Genomic DNA, 26,128 nt, shown 5'->3' with positions numbered 1-26,128 from the left:
ACCTAGCGTGGATGCGACGCTCCAGCTGGCGGTCAGCAGTCAACAAGTGATTCTCTGCAACGGTACCTACTAGTTGCCCAATACGGGTGCTCAATGGGGGTGTTGTCAGAACATCACGTTCCGCAGGAACAAGCAATCTTTGCTGAAGCAACGATCATCGTAGGCATGTAGCTCACAATGAATTCTACTTGATCATTGCAGGAGAACGTTAAAATGAAAAATTGAAAATAAAATAAAAACTTTTGAATACTATGGAGATCCGCAGATGGTAATGGGAGGAGGTGTGAAGGGTAAAAATTATAGAGGGAGACATAGGTATGAATGTAGCAGGAAGGTTCAAATGGATGTAGGTTGCTGCAGTTATTCAGAGATTCAAGGACTGCACAGCAAACTACAGCAAACTACAAATTATTTCAGACACATCTGGATCATCTCGTAAATATTGGAAATACTATACAGTTCGTTACTCGAGTTCATCTACCCTATTAAAAGAAGAATTTTTCATATTTTTTAGATGACTTCAGACAAAAAATCCAGAGGATTAAGGGGAGACGGAATGGCTATTCCATAAAACTGTTGTAGTTCATCAATGAATTTGTCTGTCAGCCTGCCTCTTGAGGTTTTACCATCAGAAAGTTTTTTGTCTCTGGAACTTTGTTTCAACTTCCTCAACCTCGTGCCCACCCTCTTCTGGACATACTACCACTGTTAACTTTATACCACAGCAACCCACAGCCTCCTGTACAAAAAATTTCCGATTTTATTAGATCTTGAAGTGATGCACGTAAAGATTTTAACATTTTCATCGATGTAGATTATATTGAAAAAATAAAGTAAAACTTCCCATTTGAGTTTACACCGACGAATATTACATAAAATAATTTTATTCGGAAAATAGTAAAATTTATGATGAGATAAAAATCCTAAAATGTGAGAAAATTTTTTTCCGATCTAAGTCCTCTTAAGATGTTCTTGGAGATCGAGGTACATCCTGAAATGAGTGGCAGCCTGTAAGCATTCATTCGCAGTTATTTTTCGAACGGCTCTTTTTCTTTTAGCTCTTATTATTGATCAATTTCATCGTGGCTGTTTTCGTTATTAAACATGATACACGCTGTATTTATAGTACTTCTACTATTGAAAAGAGTTCCATTTGAGTGCCGTGAGCATGAGTTCAAAGACATGGGATTTCTTAGTTTATACGCAGATGTATTTGTGTTAAGTAATCACTTTATCCTCATTTTTTCCGTTTGTCGCCGTTCCTTAGTTGCTTAAAAATTCGTGGAGGCGTATTCTGTCTTTCCAACTAAATGAAAGGCAGTTCGTTTTTGGCCATAAGGGTTTCGCTTCTTTTATTTGAGAAGGATCTTCAAGTGGCTTGTAATACGCGTTTGTTTCATGTATACAGTAAATGTGTTATACACTGATCAGCCAGATCGGTATGCCCACCCACCTAACAACCGGTACGTCCATATTTGGCACGAATAAGAGCGGCGACGGGTCGTGGCATGGGCACCACATCTGCACACACAAGTGACGTAATTCCGGTAACTCCTGAGGAAGGAAGGTGATGAACTCTGATGCCACGTTCAGTGACATCCCAGATGTGGGCGATCGGGTTCAGATCTGGCACATTGGGGAGGGGACCAGCACATCAACTGGAACCCGCCCCTGTGTTCCTCGAACCCCTCCATCGCATCCCTGGCCTTGTGAAGTGGCGCATTATCTTGTTGAAAAATGCCACTGCCGCTGAGAAACATGATCGTCTTGAAGGGGTGTACGTGGTCTGCAACCAATGTACGATACTCCTTGGTCGTTTCACTGAATCCATGGAAGCCCACGTGAATGTTCCACCGAGACTGACGGAGCCACCGCCAGCTTGTTCACGTTGCACAGTACAGGTGTCAAGGAGCTGTTCTCTTGGAATAAGACTTATTCACGCCCTCCCACCGGCATGATGAAGAAGGAATTGGAGTTCGTCAGACCACCCAGCGCTCCGCCACTGTACTGGCACGTGCATGGGTCGACGACTGCAGAAGCCCATGGGAAGTCATCGTTAGTAGTGTTCGATGCACTGTGTGTTCAGATACACTTGAGTCTGCTTAGAATTAAGGTTTGATGTTAGTTCCACCACGGATCGCAGCTTGTCATTTCTTATCAGGGTGGTAAGCCTACGACGTCCGACATATTTAAAGAGGGGTGGCGGCCCAGCCCCACGACGTCTGGATGTCGTTTCACCCTGGTTTCGTCACGTGTTGAAGGCACTCACCACGGCACTCCTCGAAAACCTTAAATGTCATTCAGTTCCCGAAATGCTCGAGTCGAGCCTCCGGGCAATCACAATCGGTAGTCGGTCAAACTCGGATAGATCGCTCACCTTTCGCATTCTACACACGGAAAGCACGCTCATTGATACTAAGTGCACCGCGCGTGTGTCAGACAAGCAGTCATTCCTCGTCACCTGTGTGGACGGATTTGTGTCGATAGTAGGGCGGTAGTCATGATGTTCTGACTGTTCAGTGAATAGCAGCAAAAAGTATGTCACTACGTCGTTTCCTGTTGTTACTCTCCTCTTTTTCAGGTTTGGAAGAACGTTTTGTAGTACAAGTTTCGTGTGGTTAAATTCTTATATTCTCCACGATAGCGGGTGTATACACGCCAAGAATCGCTACTGAGAGATCTCATAGTGAGAGAATCGGTGGTCGATAGTCGATTGACTACGGAACTGCAACTTCCCTTTACCTAACCTAAGTGGCTTTTCCTCTTCTCTCTACTCCCACCACTAGGGAATAATATTCCTAACATAGCCGCTCTACTCTCATCACTAGGTGATAGTATACTTAAGCGCCCACAAGAAAGTAAATAACGCAGCTGAGCGCAGATAAAATTGTGTTTCTGGTAGAAAGTTTAGGTGGTAGCGAACAATGCCTTTCGCCATTATCATCTGCATAACAACCACATATTTTTATTCTGCAGTAGATTTCATTGTCTCATTGTTAATTACTCTCTCTCTCTCTCTCTCTCTCTCTCTCTCTCTCTCTCATAACAATTGCACAAATATCAGATCACACATACACACCACAACACAAACAAAATACGAACGATAAACTCACAGCGACAGTTGGCAAAACTGCATACTGTAAATGCACATGTTCAACACGAGTACACAGTAAAAAGTGGAAGTGAAGTGTAAAAACAAATATGATTGAAAACACTCCAAGAATCAGCCATCTAGGGGATGCACACGGAGTTAATTTATCTACAGGACGACACGTATGGATTAACAACATGAGAAATCGTAAGTGAGACCAAAAAATAATTTAACCTTACGAAGTTTGTGCTGCAAAAGGTGTTTCTAACCTGAAAAATGGTTCAAATGGCTCTAAGCACTATGCGACTTAGCTTTTGAGGTCATCAGTCGCCTAGAACTTAGAGCTAATTACACGCAACTAACCCAAGGACACCACACACATCCACGCCCGAGGCAGGATTCGAACCTGCGACCGTAGTGGTCGCTCCGTTCAAGACTGCAGCGCCTAGAACCGCACGGCCACTCCGGCCGACTCTAACCCGAGAAACAGGAGAGTAACTGGAGAAAGCGTGATATGGTAACGTACTCGTACTTGTAACTACTATATAACGCATTTAGTATTTACAGGAAACAACATTTATTACAGGCCACTGAAGATCCTTCTGAAACAAAAGAAGCGAAATGAGTAAGGGAGAAAACAGACTGCCTTGCATTTAGTTGAAACAGGGAATATACCCTCAGAACAGCTTTAAATTATTTTTATCGGAGTTCTTGGTGTTACCCTCCTATTGTTAGCTTAAAAATCTTCTGTTGCACATCCTACTACATAGCTTTCTGTGATTCCTTATTCCCATTTGTACTATGATATATCCGCATTGATTTACCTTACACTGCCACTATATCCTACCATGAATATTTTGGTGCACGTTTCAAAATCTTCAGATAAAGTTCCACTAGAGGCAGAAACACATCTTAACAAATCCATTGCTGGAACGTGGGGAGTAACTTTTGAAATGTGTTTCCAGATCTTCCTGATAGGACGTAATGATCTGAATGAGATTATAAAACTTATATCCTTAGTGAGCCAAAGGCTCCAGTTACCAATTATGTTGTAGTTTTTATTCACAAAACCGATTGGGAAGCAAAGGTACATAGCAGTTCTATTCCAAAACGGATGCGAGAGATATCAGTTGCAGTCCTCACTTTAAAAAGACTTAGCGTAAATAAAAAATGAAGAGGGTATTGCCAACTGGAAGAAACAGTAGGTGGTATGTGACGAACCCTTTAATGGGCGGTAATTAATTAAAATGGTTTATCCTTGTAGTTCCAAGGTTACAACGACCAATCAAACATAATAATTGTGAATTACCTGATCAGCAAGTTACATGACGAAAACAATCCCCCCTGCTTCTATTCTCGTGGCACGAAGTGAGATATCGATGGTACATTTATTCAAATTGAGAGTAAAGTTGGAAATTAGGAAGGGAAAGCCGCCTAAAATAAAAAGGGCACGAACTTTGCTCTTTAGGTTCAGAGGTTCAAAGAGTTCAGACAGGCTTACACTAAGGGCAAACGCAGCACGCAATGGACGTCGGTTGTTTCGGGACTACGTGACCGTATAATGCTAGCTGTGGGACGTGCTTGCCCTTGGCTTGGGCAAGGTAAAAATTTGGGGTAGTTCCTTTCACTTAACTCCGACTTAAGCTGGTACCTGAAGATAGGTGGTAGGAGACCTGCTCAACAGAAAAGTTTGAACGGCGAAGCTATGAAGCCGCCAGTGTGTTGTTAATCGCTCAGATCAGTTATACACTCTTCCTCGCCCGACTCCATCGCCGCCGCAACGCCGACAAGTGAGCACCTTTCCGCTTTGTGAGTCCGCCCCCTTATAGCTTCCCCTTGCTGCATACTCCAGCCTTTGCATTCTGGATAGGTCCATGATAACGTACTGACTAGCTGTATTACAATAATGTGCAGTAACTAGGTTTTCTGTAAAATTTGTGTACTTCATGTGTGTGTTTGTGTGTGTGTGCGTGTTTCAATTTATGCTTCGATTAATGACTGTATAGTGGCTTACAGAATACACACATAGATATGAACCACTATATACCTCATCCTTGAATTTGTGGAACACACAACAGGGAGAATGTATCGAGGAGTAGATCTCTGCAAATGCGGAAACAGCTACTTCACTATTCACCGTTACAGCTTATACATAAGATTAGTTGGTTACAACGGTTGCTCAAATGTAAACGCCGCAGATTATTAGATGCCCTTCATGCAGATCTACGAGGGTGAGACTCCTAATTTTTTACGTAAAAATTCTCAAGGCTTTTAAAATAAAACACGTTATTAACGTTCTACATCCTTATTTATCATGTCTACCTATTTGCGGCTCTATGCCTGTAGAGGGTGTGTAGCCTCATTATTTAGGTGCTTGAGAATCTGTTTGCTGTAATTATGTTTCGAATTCGAAGAGTTCGTTCACAAATGGACAACCCAGTCCTTCAGCATGACAACGCTATACCACACATGAGCACTGCGACATCTGCGACAATCCGACGCCTTGAGTTCACTTCTTATGAGGGGATAAAATAGTGTATTTTATAGGAGCTGGTGGTGTTCTTTGCACGTACCTTTATGACAGGCTAGGTATTTTTCCTGAGTGGTTGGCTAGTTTAACGTCATACGGGGAAAGTTAGATGGGTAGATAGATTGGCATATACGGATTTGTTCACCACGGTACCCTTTGGGTGGTCCTTGGTGACACAATGGTTTCTTTTATTGATTTTAGACTTAAAAGTTTTAACACTTTCAGTGTTTTGTTTTTTAAAAGTCTTAGAGCTCTCCGCTCTCCGGATACCATAGGTAGGACTCGGGCAATTGTCGTGCCACTAGTTTATATAAGGAATGTATGAGGTATAACCCACGTGTGTGTTTTAGAATTTTATGATAATGTTCTACCTCTCACAATTAGACTTTTTCCATGTGGTAGAGGGGTGTAAGCTGTTGGTTGAAGGCTTCTATTTGGGCAATCATGGCCCATGAATATCACTTGGCTGTAATTTGATAGACAGATGGCCGCCGCCGATGTGGTTGCTGTTGGCCTTAACAGATAGCACCTACGACGTTTGCGTATGCGAGCTGATCACAGCGTTTTTGTTTATGACGGATAATGTTGGTTATATCTAACATGGTGGTATTCTTTTAGAGATTTGAGAGGTTGAAAGGTTTATTCATGAAGGAACTCCTCCCCCCTCCCCGTATTATTTATTTTATATTGACATATGGTTTGAGTTGTGATCAGTGCCACTACTGGATGTAGGTATAGTATGTCAATGTAAAAATTTTGTAGTTTAAAAAAAATAACTTAAAAATCCTTTAGTGTTAACGTGTACGGAGGTACTATTCCGGTTGGTAGTCGTAATTTCACCCTGTTAGATGTTCTACGCTGACTATATTATTATGAAATTATATGTGAATGCATGGTGCACATGACCATGCAGCAACCCACACCGAGGGCGCTTCGCTGCTAGTTGATTTGTTTAGCGTCAGTATACGCTCTGTTTGAAGACTGCTTGTCTCGTAGTTATAGTCATATGTTATTCGACACTTACTTTGAGCTGTCAAGGCTGTACGCCAGGTTGGTTAGGAAGGAGTTGAAGTTTGTGGTATGTAACTCATATGACCAGATCTTATTTTCTGTAACGTTGAGACGTGTTGAGTGTGTTGTTCACTTATGTTTTGTACTTTTTTGTAACAGATGTCTGAAGATGGGTGTAATTCCGAAACGCGTAACATGTTCTGATAAAAGAGTCAATTGAACATCTCATGACTTTATTGCGATTGTACAACATTGTTTACCAATTATTAAAATCAACTGCTTCAATGAGTAGTTTTTAAGAATGGTAACGATTACGAAATTGTGCTTTACTTACAACTGAAACTTGTTTTTAATTCTCACAGACCAGTTCACACGTTCTTATTACTGCAGGCATGATAGGAAAAATACAACATTTACTCTGCAATAGCGTATATCGTTGTTGTGGTAGCACACGCATGCCGCAAACGCGTCAGGGCGTACAAGAGCGCAGGTTCATTACTGGATGGATGAAATGGGAATATGTACCCCGGACAATGACAAAGTAGGACTTGTATTGCATAGGTTCAGTAGATATCATCGAACTACTACAAAGTGTGTGCAAACCTTCCCTTGCAGATTGTTAAAGCCTGTAGATAAAATTCTTCACAAGCAACTGTGTAATAGCATGGAATGCAAAGATATTTTGAGACAAGCAAGAACCGCCTCTCAAGGATGAGAAGTACAGAACTTTTCTTTAGGTGGACAAGTTTTTCCCTCATAAAACTTGTTATAGATAGGTAAAAGTCATACTCTGCTATGTTGGGCTGTGCGTACACAGATGTTGTGCTACACTATAGAAAAATATATGAATATGCATGACACAGTAATTGTCATCTAAATAGAAGTATGTGACCTACCACAACAGGAAGATGTAGTACGTATTATTTATGTTATGCAGACAGCAGCATGGCTTTATTTTAAGATTGGAGTGAACAGGATCAAAAATATTTCCGGGAATAAAGTTCTCAGCAAAGTGACAATTTGGTGTCAAAATTACTTCTGCAAAGGGTAACTAGTAGTGCAACTAAAGATCCGACCTAGAAGTACCGTAATTTTTGTGCAAAAGGGCTCGGATGTTAAAAGCATAAAAGTACAATCCTTTAAGGTAAAAAGTCATGGCAAATCTTTACACAGGGAGAAATGTTGGGTAACTGAGCCGTAACATTCTTATATGAATGTTGGTATTATGATTAACTAAAGTGCTCCATGGACTTGTACTCTTCAGTTCGTCGGAGCATCCATCGAACACAGTTGTCACACTTTGATTTACCTACTACGTAGAAAGTGGATATATGATGGGCAAATTTGTTCGAAGATATGCCCATTCGAACATGTGCATTTGTGCAACAAAAATCCCCCTTCAATCACATATACTACACTACTTACATTCAGAGCAGTGGGGGGAGATGGCATTTGTGCAACAAAAATCCCCCTTCAATCACATATACTACACTACTTGCATTCAGAGCAGTGGGGGGAGGGGGCATTTGTGCAACAAAAATCCCCCTTCAATCACATATACTACACTATTTGCATTCAGAGCAGTGGGGGGGGGGGGGGGGGGATGAGAATTGTCAAAAAAGGGATGGGCTCCTACATCCACCTTGGAATCCCCGGCTCACCAGAGGCTTCTATAGATTATATGTTGCAAATGCGATTCAGACTACCAAGATTAGTCCGTGTGTTGGTATGCAGGACTGTACTGCACGAAACTGTGCCAGTAAAGTGAAGGGTCGTTGTGCAACACCGACAACAGTTTTGGTTTAAAAGACAAAGACGACGTGGATAAGCCCCTAGCAGTAAAACTGTCTAAAGCAGCGGAGTTGATAGAAGCTATTAATTCATATAAAAGTTTGCAACATTAGCCAACTCTGATAATAAATTTTTCTCTGTTACCGCTAATCTTTCTAATACAGTTTTCTTCTGTTGAAGAAACGGAAGAACTCACTATTCAGCCTGGACCTTCCACAACCCCTGACGCTTTGCTGCACCTTCCATTCTCCAAAACTCTTCACGTGGACCTTCTAGTGCCCAAGAAATATGGCAATGGCCACCAACAACTAAACTTCGCACATTACAGCAGTACAGGTATTTCTTCATATATCGATTGTTCATCATACAATTTATCTGGCTACTAGATCCACATTCTGTCACTAAAAGTCTTCTTTCTTTTTTAGTTGGAGTACCCACAACATTCACTAGTTGTATGACAAATGTGTGTAACTACATACAGATTTCGTTTTTATCTTTCTGTTCAGTGTCATGTACCTAATATTTGTAAGTATAAATTTATGATGTTTTCATCAGATATTTCCCATAAATTAATAAAAAACTCTTTTAAGAGTAATATACCGAAAGTATAGCGCCGATGGGAGAGAGACAAGTGGGAGCGACTGTTTGAATCTAGGGCACAGACGGCATTTCTCGTATTTTTCTGTTTGCTCCCTCCCCCTCTTAAGAAAATTGAATATTTCAGAAGTCTCTTTCAGGAAATTTGATATTCCTTCATATGGTGCAGAGGTTCTGTTGATAGTATGTATATTTTTCGAGTTGCAGTGAGTGGGATTGGGCGTTTTGGACTTTTTCTTAGAAGGGCCAAACAATCGCTGCATACTATTGCAGATACAGCTCGTCAGAAAATAAAGTCTGACTAGTGCATTTTATAGGAAATCTTTAACGTTGCGTCGGGTGATAAACTTCGAAAAATGCATACTTTTCGAGATATAATACTAAAACTGAAAAAAGGGCAAAAATTTAGAGTTTCTTGCGTTGTTTGTTATGAAGCCGACCTCCTAAGGGAATAAAATATGAAATTCGGATTCATCGCCCCGAAAAAACGTAGGAACTGTTAAGAAAAAGACTTCTACCATACAATTCATCTGTCTACTGGATCCAAATTCTGTCACTAAATTCCTCCTTTCTTTTTCAGTTGGAGTACCTTCTCGACGTGATGACCCATTTCTAGGCTCAACATTCGCTAGGCGTGTGACAAACGTATATTAGTACACACAGATTTCGTTTTCATCTTTCGCATTCAGTGTCACGAACCTACTATTTTTAAATAAAATTTACTGATGTTTTCCCATAAATTAATCAGGAAAACCTATTTTAAGAGTGATAAACCGAAAGTATAGAGCCGATGGGGGACAGACAGGTGGGAGCGACCGATTGACTATAGCTCACAGACGGGAAAACCACCATTTGACTGGGCTGTTTGCACCATTAGAGACAAATATGATACTACACTGCCTATGTTATTCCGGTTTACGATTTACGATGAAAGTTGCTTTGGACATAAATGACCCCAAAACGAACAGACGTAGCTGCCACTACAGCCGTTATGAGGTACTTTATATGCATTCGCAGCTACAAATATGGACAACTATCAGCTGTAGAACGGAATCACTTCAACGAATATTTGTGCTCACTAGAATTAGATCCCGGAATTCCCGCTTACTGCAAGCGGACGCCTTACCTTTCGGCTATCCGTGCACGACTCACGGTCGTCAACCATGCGTGTACAGCCTGTACATATACTATGTATATTCCCGTACAGGACATATAGTTTACTTGAAAGTCGCTTGCACATTGTCGTCGGATAAATACGATTGTGATATTCTGAATTACGATGCAAAGTTCCTTTGGACGCGCGGGCATTCAGAATAACACAGGCAGTATCGTACAATATCGAAATTACCCGCCGACACCAGGAAAGCAAATTTCAAGTAAACTATCTCTCTTGTACGGGAATGTACAAAGCGGATGTACGAGTACAGGTTATAGAAGCATGGTTGCCGACATATAGAGGTATGGATGTGGCAGTCAGTGTTGCACGGGTAGCCGAATGGTAAAACGACCGCTGACGGCAGGCGGGAAATCCGGGTTCTAGTCCGGCACAAATTTTCATTATCGTTATTCCATTATACACCTGATGGTTGTCCATATTCGCAATTGCGAATACATTTATGTGTTACAGTGAAAGTTTGTTTTCACCTCTCAGTCAAATTTCAAACTTTTGCGTCACAATGGGAGACAATTACAGAGTTTCGGAAAAGTACTCCTCTAATTCTGTTGGGCAGTGTAATTTCAGTATGTACAGGAAAGGTAATGAAGCTAAGTGGCATGAACAATATCTGCTATTAAAATAGGTGGAAGGCAATCCAAAGAAAGTCAACAAACTTGCTACAACTGTGTAAGATGCTTGTCATCATTCATCAATAAATACATTACTTCAGAAATGTACTGACAAAATATACACACAAGACCCTGAACATCTCCACAGAAGGGAGGCACGATTCGAACCTGCGACTGTAGCAGCAGCGCGGTTCCGGACTGAAGCGCCTAGAACCGGTCGGCCAGAACAGCCGGCCCTCTAGTTTCACGTAATACCACTTCATAATATAAAAAGTAAAACAAACGACTGGGGATCAGCTTAAATGTAACAGCTTATGCCAAAAGTCATTAATGTGTAAAAAATGTACACACTTAAAAACCTGAGTTTCATGGTTTACACAATGGGCAAATGCTACACTACATAACAATGGTGCAGCATAGTACATATGTATAACAATGGTGATTATCAGCTACTGAAGTCCGCTTACAGAACCTGCTGACATGCTGATGCGGTTTCTGATTCGTCACCATGAATCGTATGAAGGTCGAACAGCTGAATTTGCTGCAAATGGTTTCTAATGGCTCTGAGCACTATGGGACTTAACTTCTGAGGTCATCAGTCCCCTAGAACTTAGAACTACTTAAACCTAACTAACCTAAGGACATCATACACACCCATGCCCGAGGCAGGATTCGAGCCTGCTACAGTAGCGGTCGCGTAATTCCAGGCTGTAGTGCCTAGAACCGCTCGGTCACCCCGGCCGACCATTTGCTGCAACTCCGCTCCCTAAATAAGTAATATGTTTCCTTCAGCTATTATTGGTATCTCCGTCTTAATCTTACTGGAATTAATTAAACAGTAGGCCTATTTTATATCAGACGCATTTCTCTTTTACTTATGAAACATATTTTGTTGTGATTAGTGTTTCTGCCTCTTGTTCACGTATTACGCTAACAGCTGCTTTCTCCTTCGTTTTAGCGTAGGCTGAGGTCGGAAGAATCTTTGTTGCACATGTACACTCGAAAGATTTTTACGAATTCTGAAATCACCCTCTCTTACGCTGCATCGGCGTTATTTACACTTCAACCTACTTTACATATAGAACTGCAATTACGGTGTAATACTGTCCTGAAAGCAGACACCTGTAACTGCGGTTACATTTCTGAAGGGAAGTGCATATAGCGCCAACGCAGCGTAACAGAACGTTACTGCAGAAAAGGCAAGAAACTTCCAAGAGTACAACCAAGTTCGTTTCGATCCCAGCATTCGGTAAGAACGAAGGAAAAAAGCAGTGGTTTGCAGAATATCTCAACAAGAGGCAGGAACGCCAAAGACCACAGAAGAGACACTGTAAATAAAAAAGAAATCGTCTTGTGTAAAATTCTCTTAAATTATTTGCAGTAAGCTTAACACGAAGAAAGCAATAACAATTGATTTTAACAGCTGCTTCGGAAAGTGGCCACGCAAAAAAGATGTAGCCGTAGGAGTAATTCGTTTTCTGTAATCTGTGGTGCATGAAATGCCTATAGCTATCTGTGCTTCACACAGCTACACTCATGTAGTGTTTCACTAAACATTTCAGTGACAGTGTATGTTACAGTCATGCTCACTGTTACATACTCTGTCACTGTGAACATAATGAAAATAGTTCATAAAGAAAAATTATTGTTGATGAAACTTATAATACCTGTGAAAAATGTGCACGGCACAATGTAACCCGTGTTCTGATACTGCCATACCTTAACTGAAACTCCTTATTCGTCACTTTGCTACTAACGTTTCACTTTTTCTGAAAGTCAAATATTTCAAAAGATTTCTTATTAAAGAAGTTTGTGCTGAACAATTATCCACTCTTAACAGTAATTCGTTCTAAAATCCGGTGTTATTGTTTTGTTAGCCTGACTTTTCTTTTTCAAAAACGTTTCATTTTTTAAAAAATTAACTTGTTATCGTTTTGTCATTTTCTGATTGCACAGTTTACCTGTAACAACCAATTTCATGTTCGTATGTTTTAATTTACTCTGTATTATTCTGATATCATAAATGTAATAGCCATTTATTTTCTCATTTTCCCATTTTTATATTACGCACTGCTTTCTACAGGGGTAACGCAGAAAGGGCTTGCGCAACCGTCCATTTTTGTTCAATCTGTAGTTAGTATTCAGCAGATACGGTTCTAAATCGTGTCTGAACAGGAAATACGCATATTTATTTTATTAATCTTTACCATTAATGGATTTGTGAAGCCACCCATGCTTTGTATAACTTACCAATGTTTCTTATGAAACTATCATTAATACAGTAAAACGCAGCTCATGATTGAAAACGAATTTAGTGAAGAGAAGATGGTATTTTACATTTTTCCTGCATTAATTTTACTTTTTCAGCCTTCTAGGGCATTCTCAAATAATTTAGTTCCCTACAAAATATTGTGCTGCTTTTTTGTTTTCAGTCGCCTCTGAAGATGCAAACGCACGCAGGTTACAACTTCAGTTGGACGCGTCTACTGGAAGAGCTGCACACTCAGAACTGATTGCAAATGCGACTGGAGCGACCGTTAACGACTGTCCACCCCAGTGGACAAGTGTATCACAGAGTTAAATTTGTGTTTTGTGTTCGTTTCGGTTCACAAATACGGCCACAAATGCAGCCTTGCTCGTTTGACAGCTTGGCACTTACAAAGGTATTATACTGAGCAAAAAGTATAGCTCAGCATTGAATAAATTGAATCATAATTTTAAATGCTATGAGTGTATATTTGTGTGCGTAGTTGACGAAAGTTAAGTAAAAGTAAACACTAAAATGGTATGGAAAATAAAGTAAAATAAAGATAAATATCAGAACATATGGCGAGGTGATACTAAATTTTAAATCTTGTTTTAGTGTATAGATAATTTCTGAATTGGTAATTAGCAGAATATGACTGCATTTAACGAGGAAATTTTTGTAATGATCTATCTGCTCGTTAATAATTGTATCAGGTTGACTTCTTAAGTGACTGATTATTCCGAATTCTTCGAAGATATTCATTGCTTTCCTTCACTATCAATAAATATGTTAGAAGAAATCTACATTTGGAAGGGGTTTTACTGATGAATGGCGAAGTAGTTTCAGATCAACTTGATAGTCGACGATTTTGAATTTGAAATGGAGATGAAATCTTCGATCTTTTCTGTATAAAATCATATTCTACATCCGTGTGAAAAAGAGTAACAGTGAGAAAGGAAGAATGACTAAGTGCAAAATTTTGAAAAAGCAAGTAGTGGAAAAAAGAGATGAGTTGCTAGAGCAGTAGTAGATGTTAGACAGACTGAATTAAATTATAACCAAGAAAATATTACAAAAAATACTAGGATTCAAGTTCCTAAAATCTTGTGACGTCTTGTGGACACTGGACTGACCGACGCCAAAATCTAGACAACATACAGCTCGTCTGCAAGAAGGTAAATATTATCGGTATTATGAATATATCAGCTTGAGTTTTTGTTACGACATTAACAGGATTTTGGGATATGAAAAACCAATAAAATATTGTTTATGGGGATGATATTCTAGTTACACGCCCATCATGACAAGAACACCATGCTCTTCTGGATGAGGTTTCGTTAGCAGCACTGGAGACGGTATAAAGTTGAAATTTAATGTCAGAATTTGTGGAGAATCTGTTAGCACACATTGTCAATGAAAATGGTATAAAGCTAGATGCAAGCGAATTGAGCGCAACTGAAGATTCCGTGCACCAAGGAATAAGAAACAACTAAAGGGTCTGCTAGGTTCACTTGGTTTTCATCGAAAATCTGCCTGTGATCAGTCATTTAACAGCCCATATTTGAATTATATCTTAAAGAAGAATGCAATATGGCTGTGGAGAAATGTTTCTGAAAATGTTTCAGGAAATTACAGGAAGATCTATTTTGATTACCATTTTATATGCCTATTGACACTGAATTATCCCATTTAAAAAACAAAGAAAATGGGAAAATGCATAAAAATATCATTTGCTAGTAGAATCCTCCACCAGGACGAAAAATATCATTCTATTACAGAAACGGAAGCATTGGCAACAATACATTGGTTTAAAAAACTTGCATGATACCTGTTGGCTCACAAAATTGTAGAGTTTACAAATTACGAAACCTTGAGATTTCTTATAAAATTGCTGATTAAAAAAATGAAGACAGGTGAGATGGGCTTTATTTCTCCAACACTTAGAAAGGTGCTGTATCTATAACCCTCTGCTACCACTATATACACAAATTAAACATAAGTTCTGTTGATATGTTTATTCTAGAGCAAGAACTGTCTACGTTAGAGCTTATGTATTTTAGAATATGAACAATTAGTAAACTAACATTAGCTGAACACTTCGTACAACATGATTTCAGTCAACAATCTTCTCTGTATCTGGGAAAAATCCTTAATTAGTCACGCATAACAGGCAACTGTCGCTTTAGTGTGTTAAGAGGGATACTGATGCCACTATTTGTCCATGAATTTGAGTGTTTTATACATGTTACACTGTTATGTATTTAGACAGTTCTGCTAGACATATATTTTATTTATCTGCATGGCCTGTTCAAGAATAGTTCATGTGCGATGGAAGCAGTACACATATAAATGTGATTATAGCACGTTTCACACTAGTGAATATGAATGCATGTAACACATTGCTTCTAAGCTTTTTGTTTTCTGTCACCGCAACTCCAGTTGTAACGTGTGCATGTTGCTATCAGTTGCAATATATAGAACAGCTGCTACGACTATCTCATGTACACCGAGCGTGGTGGGGCAGTGATTAGCACACTGGACTCGCATTCGGGAGGACGACGGTTCAATCCCGCGTCCGGCCATCCTAATTTAGGTTTTCCGTGATTTCCCTAAATCGCTCCAGGCAAATGTTGGCATGGTTCCTTGAAAGGGCACGGCCGACTTCCTTTTCCGTCCTTCCCTAATCCGATGAGACCGATGACATCGTAGTTTGGTCTCTTCCCACAAACCACCCCAACCCAACTATATCATGTACTAACCGTAGCAGGCGACACACATCTTATTAATTGTGACATAGTAGTCACTATGTAGATCCCTACTACCATCTTCGGCTCTACCGTTAAACAGTGACTAGCTGTGCAGTCGCCTCTACGTGGTATGAATCTGTTCACACAGTTAAAGCCGATTAAACTTTTAATACAACTGGATACACTACCTAATACAGTTTTTATATATTTTCGATGTAACTTATATTGCGATATGATGACAAGTAACTCTGTACAAATGCAAACCATTAACATTTTTATGATATGTGGTTTCTATAATGCGTCGCATCACTGTGTTATGGTATACTTTTATAATCAGTGTATAACTAATGGTTTTATCAACTGGATAATTCTTTTGTACATATTTCGCCTAACATGATGCTGTGAAAACTTTAATGTGAGTACGTGACAGTTCATTACGTCTGAGTTATTAACATTTACGTCAGTTAACAGATTTTTGACAGGTCCAACCTGTAATGTTACTTATGTACCAGGGCGGATTAAATATAAACGGGATTTTTGTCCTGAACATAAACAGTTGGTAGGACTGGCCCCATGCTTCCGCTTTGCTTACGCGGGACCGTTAGAAGTGAGGAGAGCGTGCTGTTAGATATTTCACGCCCATACGTCAGTAACGCAAAATTATCAAATCTCTTGTTAGTGAAGGAGTTACAGAAGCGGAAATCTGCCAAAGACTGACAGCACAGTTCGGTGATAAAACATTATCAAGGACGCGCATGTTTGACTGGCATAAAAAGGACAAGAAAGTGTGGAGAATCAGCAACACGATCGCTGTCCTTGGACCAGCACTACAGGCAAAAAAATTCATGATGTTAAAGACATTATTGAAGAAGATCGACGGGAGCTAGTATCAGAAATTGCACAAATCTTCGGAATCAGTTATGGCAGCTGTCAAGCAATCATCAGAAACGATCAGCAGTTCCGTTAAGTCTGTTCAACATGGATCCCTAAACTTTTGAAGGAAAATCTGAAGCTGAGACGTTTGGCGGTCTGTCAGAGGCTTATAATAAGGTTTGCGGAAGAAGGTGATGCATTTTTGAGTCGGATCGTCACCTGCGACGAAACATGGTTTCACCACTACACTCCAGAATCCAAACGAGCCAGTAAGGAGTGGCGGAGGAGAGGGGAGGCAGCGCCACTGAAAGCCAAGGCCTCGACTGTCAGCTGCAGGGATCTTTCAACCGTATTTGTCGATCAGCGAGGCATTTTGGTGATTGATTTTTTTGCGTGAACGACGCACAGTCAATGTTGTTTACTACTGCAAACTGTTGAACAAGGTGAGAGTTGCATATCGCCGCAAAAGACGAGAGCAATCGATTTGACAGGTCATCCTCCTCCGCGAGAATGCGCAACCCCATACTGCAGCTGTCTCCAAGCTACAGAAAATGCACTGGACTACGCTTGATCTTCCTCCTTACAGCCCGGACGTATCGCCCTGCGATTTATACTTATCCGGACCCCTTAAAGAGGCTCGAAGAGGGCGACGATTTGAAGATGACGAGAGTGTGGAAGACTCCGTGTGTGACTGGCTGGTGACACGACCCAATTCCTTTTATGATGATGGCATCAAAAAGCTGCCCATATACTGGGACAAATGCATTTCCAAAGTAGGAGACTATGTGGAAAAATAAATTATAATTTCCTCGAGTTTTTCAATAAATGTATTTAAGTAAAAAATAAAATCCGGTTTATATTTGATCCGCCCTCGTATTATTTTATTTGGTATAGGACCCTGATGATGGTCAGACGAATGAAACTGGTCATGTAAATAAAGAATTTTACCAGCAGCTCAAGGTGGTTTTCAAATATTTAAGAGGTGTGGGCTATGACTATGTGATAGTTGGAAAGAACTATACAGACCATCAGCAGTTATGTAAATGACTACGGTCGAAATCCTCTGTGACAGGCAAAATAGTCACGATCATGCATTATTGTTGTTCGCGCTTGACTGGAAAAAAATTGATTAAATATTACAAGAGTATTAATTGTTTATGCAAAGAGTATTAAAAGAGAGCTAATGAAATAAAAATTGATGAATGAAAAAATATAATATACAAATTTCAGTGTTAGAATTTTTTTAGTGATCTTGCCAGTGGATAGTCAGAAGCAATAAGTAATGTAAAATTAAAGTGATGTAAAAACAAAGTTATGTAAAAACGTCAACTCAGCAAATATAATGTATGAATTAATAGTTAATGACATTTACAGTCATCGTAAAATTGAGTAACTGGATAGGGGAAGGTTCAAAGTTTCGATACAGTTGTTCTATTGTTTGTTTGAAACAACACGACGGCTTACACCAAAATACGTCATTTTGAATCTTGAAATTTGCGCGAAGTTGTGTTCAAGTGCCACGCGCATTCTGCCGGCGATACATCAACAAACATCCTCTGCAGAAGCAGATTTATGAGTGGCATAAAAAAGTCTTGGAAGTTGGTTGCATATGCAGAGGGAAGAGCAATGGTCGGCCAAACAAGTCTCATAAAAAAAGTCGATCGTTTCCGAGATGCGATCACACGGAGCCCTTGGAAGTCCACAAGACGGGCAGGCGATGACTTTCAACTTTCTCAAACAGTGGTGTGGCATGTTCTGGAACGACGCCTGCAATTGAAGCCTTACAAGCTGCAGTTACTGCAGCAACTACGTTCCGGCAACCATAACAGAAGGTAGGAATTTTTGCATTTCAGTTCTCCAGGATACGGTGGAAGACACTTCTTCCGAACGACACATCTTTTCTGATGAATCGAAGTTTCATCTATCGCCGAAAGTAAACAGTCCTAGTATAGGAATCTGAGGGCCACAAAACCCTGACGTCGTCGAATATGAAGTATACTCGCAGAAAATGAATGTGTTTTACGCCGTTTCAGTTTACAAAGTTTATGGACCTCTGTGTGTTACAAAACTGGTTGTTTCCTCAACTTCACGAAGATTTCAACGATTTCATTTTTATGCATGAAGGCGCCCCGCCTCACTTTCATCTTGAGGTGTGGCATTATATTAACAACACTACGCCACAGCATTGGATTGGGAAAGGTGGACAACAAGATCTTGTTCTTTGATTTTGGTCTCCTAGGTCACCATATCTCACAGCTTGCTATCTTTTTCTGTGGGGCTACAAAAAGAACAGAGTCTTTGACACAGCTATGGCAGATACTACTCAGAATTTGAAAAATTGGATTGTTGACGCTATCGATTCAGTAAACAGGGATCTATTGATTCGTGTATGGAATGAAATGGATTACATTACGACGTTTCTCGAGCAACGCATGGTGCTCATATTGAATATATGATATAGTGTCTGTGCGAACATGAAACTTTAAACCTCCCTCTATAAAGCAACGTGCGCAAAGTGTTTCTATATTTCACAGATTGCTAGTAATGAACAACTGAAATCTTTTCTTTCTTTTTGAATCACCTGGATAGACAAGCTTGTTAAATTACTGCTTGCGCCCGTGGGCTTAAGTAAGTGAGTCAGTGTGCCCGCCATCCAGGATGTGCTTTTTAGGCGCTTCCTCACATCCAACTTGGTGAATACCGGGCTAGAAATGTAGTCCATTCACATGAACAACACTATGTCCAGATAGTCTGTGGGACATATTCCGTCCTTTGGGGGTGGGTAGGCGGAGGTGGAGAGTTAACGGGATGATGGCAGGAAAAGGATGCGGCTACCCCTTAAATTAAGCATGCCAAGTCTTTTAATAACCACACTGACCGTGTGCCGATGTGCGACAAAGGCACAAGAAAAGGGAAAGTATAAAGCAAAAATAAAAAGGCCTGAATATGTTATATTGTCTGCAGCATCAGATCGTAATAGCTGTTTAAGGTAAAACTAAGTACCCGTCAAGATTAAGGGATAAAATATGCTAAGTAACTGCGTTTATTCAGTCTGGAACTGCGCGACCGCTACGGTCGCAGGTTCGAATCCTGCCTCGGGCCTGGATATGTGTGATGTACTTAGGTTAGTTAGGTTTAAGTAGGGGACTGATGACCTCAGAGGCCATTTGAACCAAACTGCGTTTAAGCAATAACGTGTCAGCATGAGAAATCGGAAGACAACCTGAAAGAATCAAATGAATGTGATGTAAAGTAAATATTTATTGATATATAACACTGTATGTTTCGAGCACTCTGTAACATAAATATTCCTTTCCAGAATGTTTTGTATCAGAAATTCAGTAAATATGTAACTAAGTTCCTTTTTATGAAATTACTAACATGCATTCTCTTCAGAATAATGGCATGCCGTGGATATCGTAATCCTTGTAATATTGGTATTCATTTGTTCTAAATACGTCCTGTAATATATTTGAGACTTAGTGGTGTAATATCACGTGGGAATTTAAAATAAAGGAATGTGGACTAATGCGACAAAAATTAATATTGAAGCCTTATGGTAGACTTTTAATGTCATGGCAAGAATAACTAATTGCCTCTTGATACGTTTCTTATATAAATATGACTCATAACATCCATCTGTTAAAGACTACATTACGGTACTGTCTGACGAAGAACGTGAAGCACCCAGAAGACATGGTTGGATGTCAATGTGAAGTTGTACATTTAAATATCACCAGCTGGTATATAAATGTTCAGAGTTGCAGTTCTCTGTGACAGGTAGCCACCAGCATGCATTAGTGTTGTTCGTATTTAGCGTTACTACCAGGGCAGGAAGGGTACTGAACAGCGTCACATGTTCAGTTATCTCTCTGAAGCACACAGAGATACAACATACGCGTTGAGACAGCGATAACAGCAGCTCACAGATTTCGAAGGGCCTTTATTGTGGGTCTCCATCTGGCCAGCTGGTCGAGGGCTTGGGAGGACAGTAAGCAAGAACACTGTTTCTTGCGCAGAGAGGTTTCCACTCCTGCCTTGATTCCAAGCTTCTAAACAGTCGATTTTTGGGCCTCCACAAGGGAAAAGAAGATCTGCTTAAATTTTTGTCTGAATTTGGCAGTTTCCGCCATCTTGAGAAAATATCAAATTCTCTTAAAATGATCTCTTTCGAATTTCAATTCTGGCACACTGGACCTCAGTACATCACGAATCTGTTATTGTATCTCTTCTCTAAATTTGTATTTAGTATTTAGGGAATCTCGCAATAAACTCCAGAACTTGAAAATAAGCTTACCAGTGACTTAGTCGTTACAAGTGAGTGCGAAATCTGCAAAGAATTTATTTATTTCTAATTACCTTGTGTATCTTTCTTTGTTAATGGCGTATTGCGAGCGCACACTTGCATGTCCTGAAGTGTGATTAGCTTCGCCGCGATTGTGGTCTTACATGCTACCACCGTCTCTGTCACTGGAAATTGATAGTTAACATGAACCGTTAATTACAAATAACCTCTATTCGCGAGAAAAGCCATCAATGTTGAGACACTGACATAAATTACGAAGAAATGAATGTGGCGTTTACTTGAGGTTTACCAGTGGTATAATAAGATACGTCCGTTATTGCACACGGTTCTATACTATTCGAATACTGTGAACAAATTGAAGCGATTATCCTCATTTCATGGCACCCAATGGTACAATTATCAAATATAGGGAGTAGAGGGCTCTGTGACTTCTGTCACCTGAAACTTTCCGTTAAATGAGATTGTTACAGTCATAAAATTGAAACATCCAGTTTTTACTTGCATGCTATCCGGGAGTTGCATCCTCTTCATGGTTTCCTACAGTTCTGCCCTCGCCAACGTGCTTCTTCGTGCTGCATTAGTTGTAACAACAAAATTAACTACGGCAAGGGATGTGGACTAAACATTTTGTTGTAGTTGGCAGGAGAGCCAACCGTGTTCCTAAAGGAGGCCGAAATGCACGCGTTTTAGCTCACGCAGGCTGGCGTGAGGTCTGGAACATGACAAGGGAATTAGAATTGAGAAAAACGGACGTAGCTGGTGGAATACTTAACTTTAATCCATTAATGACGAACGTCGCTCTTTATGGTACATGATTCACAATATCAATAGTACGGATACTGGCGCCTTGCTAGGTCGTAGCAAATAACGTAGGTGAAGGCTACGCTAACTATCGTCGCGGCAAATGACAGCGTAGAAGTCAGTGAACCATCGCTTGCAAAGTCGGCTGTACAACTGGGGCGAGTGCTAGGAAGTCTCCCTAGACCTGTCGTGTGGCGGCGCTCGGTCTGCAATCACTGATAGTGGCGACACGCGGGTCCGACGTATACTACCGGACCGCGGCCTATTTAAAGGCTACCACCTAGCAAGTGTGGTGTCTGGCGGTGACACCACACATTTCGCTGCGTTCTGTGCTTAGTTACGATAGAGGAAACCGAGTGTAATATCTAGCTCTATGAAGATCTTTTTGAGGAAGAGGCATTAGCATTTTCCGAAGAAAGCTGGGATTTTCGAAATGTGGAGCACCAATTCTTACCACAAATTATTCACCTACCTTGAAAATTGGGAGTTTTCACTTTATTAAGCTGCAGCTTGTAGTGTACGCTACTGAAAATTAAAGCACCATCAGATCACAAGTTTCTTAGTATTTCTTAGTAGGCGACAGATGTTAGGAAAATTAATTGCAATCACTTATAGTCTTGCTACAGTGTACGAGAAACATTTAATCACTTGAATGTTACAGTAGCCGTGGAATAAATTTGACTAACCAATTTGTGATATGTAAGCTGATATACGTAAGTGATGAATCCATTTTCGGGAGTCTTTTCACGGCGGTTTCGGATATTATAGTGAATGTTTATCACTAATGTTTCACATACAAATCCGAAAGAGAATTACATACTGCTAACTATGAACAATGAGCATTCATAAGTTAAGATTTGTGGTTGCTAATATGTCAGTTGTTTTGTTCATTATTAGAAATATCTCGTAAAAACGTCCGATAAACTGCATACACAATGTAACTTTTGTCATAGAAACCTAGACAGAAAGTATGATTTGCGCCCAAACTGTATCAGCATCAATAGTTGCTCCACAATAGTTGCTCCATTTGAACGTCAGCCTCAAGCCTATTTCTATGGAGGAGATCTCCTTTGCCCAGAGTAACTTGGCGGAGAATCTGTACCAAAAAACTTTTAAGATTCTAGGCGCTTCAGTCTAGAATCGCGCGACCGCAAATTCGAATCCTGCCTCGCGCATGGCTGTGTGTAATGTCCTTAGGTTAGTAAGGTTTAAGTAGCTCTAAGTTCTAGGGGACTGATGACCTCAGATGTTAAGTCCCGTAGTGCTCAGAGACATTTTGAACCTTTTCTAAGATTCTCTCATTCAGTGACTACTTACATGAAGACGAAAAACAGGTGACGTAGTAAATGTTAGACTCAATGGCCGCCACAATGGATTTAACAGCGCATAAGGAATACCTCCTCGGTATTTCAGATATTTATCAAGTAAATGTAGTCATGAACTACTGATTTTGATTTGTTTAGCTACACGCTGACTTACTGGAAGCAAAATTTCCTATACACACTGTCAATGTATTACATTATTAATTAACTGCAAATTATTGCTTTTTAAAATGTATGATGGCAATGATTAACCGTAAATTACTAGTTTTTTAAAGTGTAGGAAGGAAACGGCTTTACCGCAGTGGATACACGGGCTCCCGTCAGATCACCGAAGTTAAGCGCTGTCGGGAGTGGCTGGCAATTGGGTGGGTGACCATCCTGGTCGCCATGCGCTTTTGACATTTTTCGGGGTACACTCAGACTCTTGATGCCAAATGAGGAGCTACTCAACCGAATAGTAACGGCTCCTGTCAAAGAAAACCATCATAACGACCGAGAGAGAGGTGGGCTTACCACACCCCCTCCTATCCGCATCCTCAGCTGAGGATGATACGGCGGGCGGATTGTCCCGATGGGCCACTTTTGGCCTGAAGACGGAGTGCCTAAAATGGTGAAAATAATTTTGTAATTCATTTTTACGTAACAAAAGCAATATTTTTCAATAATTCCATTTTTCCATCTAATAACAAAAAGATGAATTTCCATCGTTACAACTAGAGAACAAAATCGGAAGAAAAAAAGTTTTGTAGGAATTAGTCTCACTTAAAGCTCTATGCCAGGTACAAAATGAGTGAAACACTATCTGTAGGAACTTTTCGTTAGGAGTGGTTTGAATGAAATCCTCGGCCAAGTACTTATGATTGCAGCTAAAGGTACCGTTTTTGTGACGCTGCTCGAACGTACTACTGTAGGTCAGAACCAAATCTGAAGTAGAGATGCTGTTTCAACGTCGTTCACTTTGTGGATACGCACTACAGTTTTGGTTCCCTGCTCGAAGGCACAATATTACCATTCGACGACCTCTGACTACGATAATATCAACTCCTCAACTAGACGGTGTCTTATGGCATTCAGGATAAACTTGTGCCATATCTCTGCTGCGGTTGAGAGACAGGTCCGCAACTTGTTTAGAAATCGAAATAAATGGTTGTAACTCCATTATAAGTTACACTGAGAAGTATCTTTTTTTGATGGTGACTGGTTTCGGACACAATTGCCCATTTCCAAACAATCCGTGTCGTTAGTGTGACAAAATAGGAGACAGTCTGTGTGCAGAAAATGCTCCCTGAAGTAATGATCAAAGTGGCACTATTGCCGACCCAGAAACAGCAAATAGCTCGCATAGGACAGATATTAGAGAACTTTAATGTCTACCGTAACACAGATAAAAAATGAAATAAAAAAAGATACTTCTCAATGCAACTTATGACGGAGCTACAACCTTTTATTCCATGTCACTGAATTCAGCACAAAAAAATTTTCTTTTTCTTCTCAGCTGTATCATCTATCCCAAATTTTTTAGAAATTTATGTTTTAAGCATTTATCCTTAAAGGGACGTACTGTCACATAAAATTGGGATACATTTCTCAGCGTGTGCCTCTTTCTGCATTTTGTTAAAATTTAGCAACTCAGTCTTCGACCTTCCACATACCGTCATGGTCTTATTTTGTGCTACGTCTCATTCCTTCTTACGATCGTCACCAAACTTAATGGTGTTTGTAGCAGATAGTAGCGCCTAACCAGAAACGACATTTTCCTTGGTTACTTCTATTGCTTGGACTCCATGTTGCTGTACCTTGTCACGTGGTCAAGTTATCTCCTGCTGCGATCAGGATATGGTCGACTAATACTTACAGTTCCAGCGGCAGAACAGCTAAAATGTACGCGCTCATAGAAGGAAATAGGAAGAAGAAGGGATACACATTGTTCCTGATATTGATGTGCATTTATCTCAGGATAGTTACATGAGAATCGTTTATTTCTGAGCGATACACTCAATAAAATATTTCTTTTGAGAATAGATTAAATCAATAAAAATTCACGAGTACGTATTTCCTCTTGTAATAATATGCGGTTTTGTGCTGTATAGGAACACCCCAGATCCGTCGCGAAACACTGTGCAATACACATGCAAATGTCTTATTCTTTTGCGTCACAGAGAAGGCCAGAAAACTTTTGCATGGCAAGCAGTTGACTCGAATACATATTCGACCGCCTCAGAAGTCGGGAGCCGGCCATGAATACATCGCGGGAGGCCGGCGCTGGGCCTCCGAGGAAAATCGGCAAAATTCCATGCATTTGCGAAAACTCTGTGTCGCAGCGCTGCCTCTGCCTAGCCTCGCCGGCGCGGAATACACAGCGATTTCACTGTCAAAGTGTCCCGCTGAGCGCGTCGCTGCGGGTGGGGGGACGTGCCCCGTGTGAACGAACAGGACGCCCGCCAGACAGACTGCCGCCTCGAAATACTGGCGAGGGACATGGGGGGGGGGGGGGGGGGGGAGAAGGCGCCAGGAGAGAGGCAAGTTGCGAAGCCAAGACGAATGAGCCAAGTTCTGGAGGCGAGGCGCGGCAACAAGTCTACGTGCCGGGAATATGCAGAGGACCTCGCGTCAGCGCGGCGCGGAAGACAGTGCAGGCTTGCAGGTGACGACGTAACCTGGAGTTGAAGATTACTTTGCAATGAGATGCATGTCTAGCTTTAAAACATTTATTTTTATTTCCACTTACGCTGAGGTGACCAAAGTCGTGGGATAGACACAAACGGGCTTAGTACTGCATAGACAAGGTATAAAACTGCAGTGCTTTGGTGGAGCTGTTATTTGTTTTCAGGTGATTCATCAGAGAAGGTTACATTGCTCTACTGAAAAAAAAAACATCATCTTCCTAGGGGTGAAAGAGATGTAGCATGAGGTTAACAGCCTGTGCAATGTAGCGGGCAGTGGTTACTTAACCCTGCGGAAACAGCAAATGTGACCGGAGTTGTAGCTTATGCCCCCCCCCTCCCCTTGCTCCCCTACAGCCTCAT

The sequence above is a fragment of the Schistocerca gregaria genome, chromosome 2, assembly GCF_023897955.1.
Source record: "Schistocerca gregaria isolate iqSchGreg1 chromosome 2, iqSchGreg1.2, whole genome shotgun sequence".
NCBI classification, from domain to species: domain Eukaryota; kingdom Metazoa; phylum Arthropoda; class Insecta; order Orthoptera; family Acrididae; genus Schistocerca; species Schistocerca gregaria.
This window is presented reverse-complemented; position numbering follows the sequence as displayed.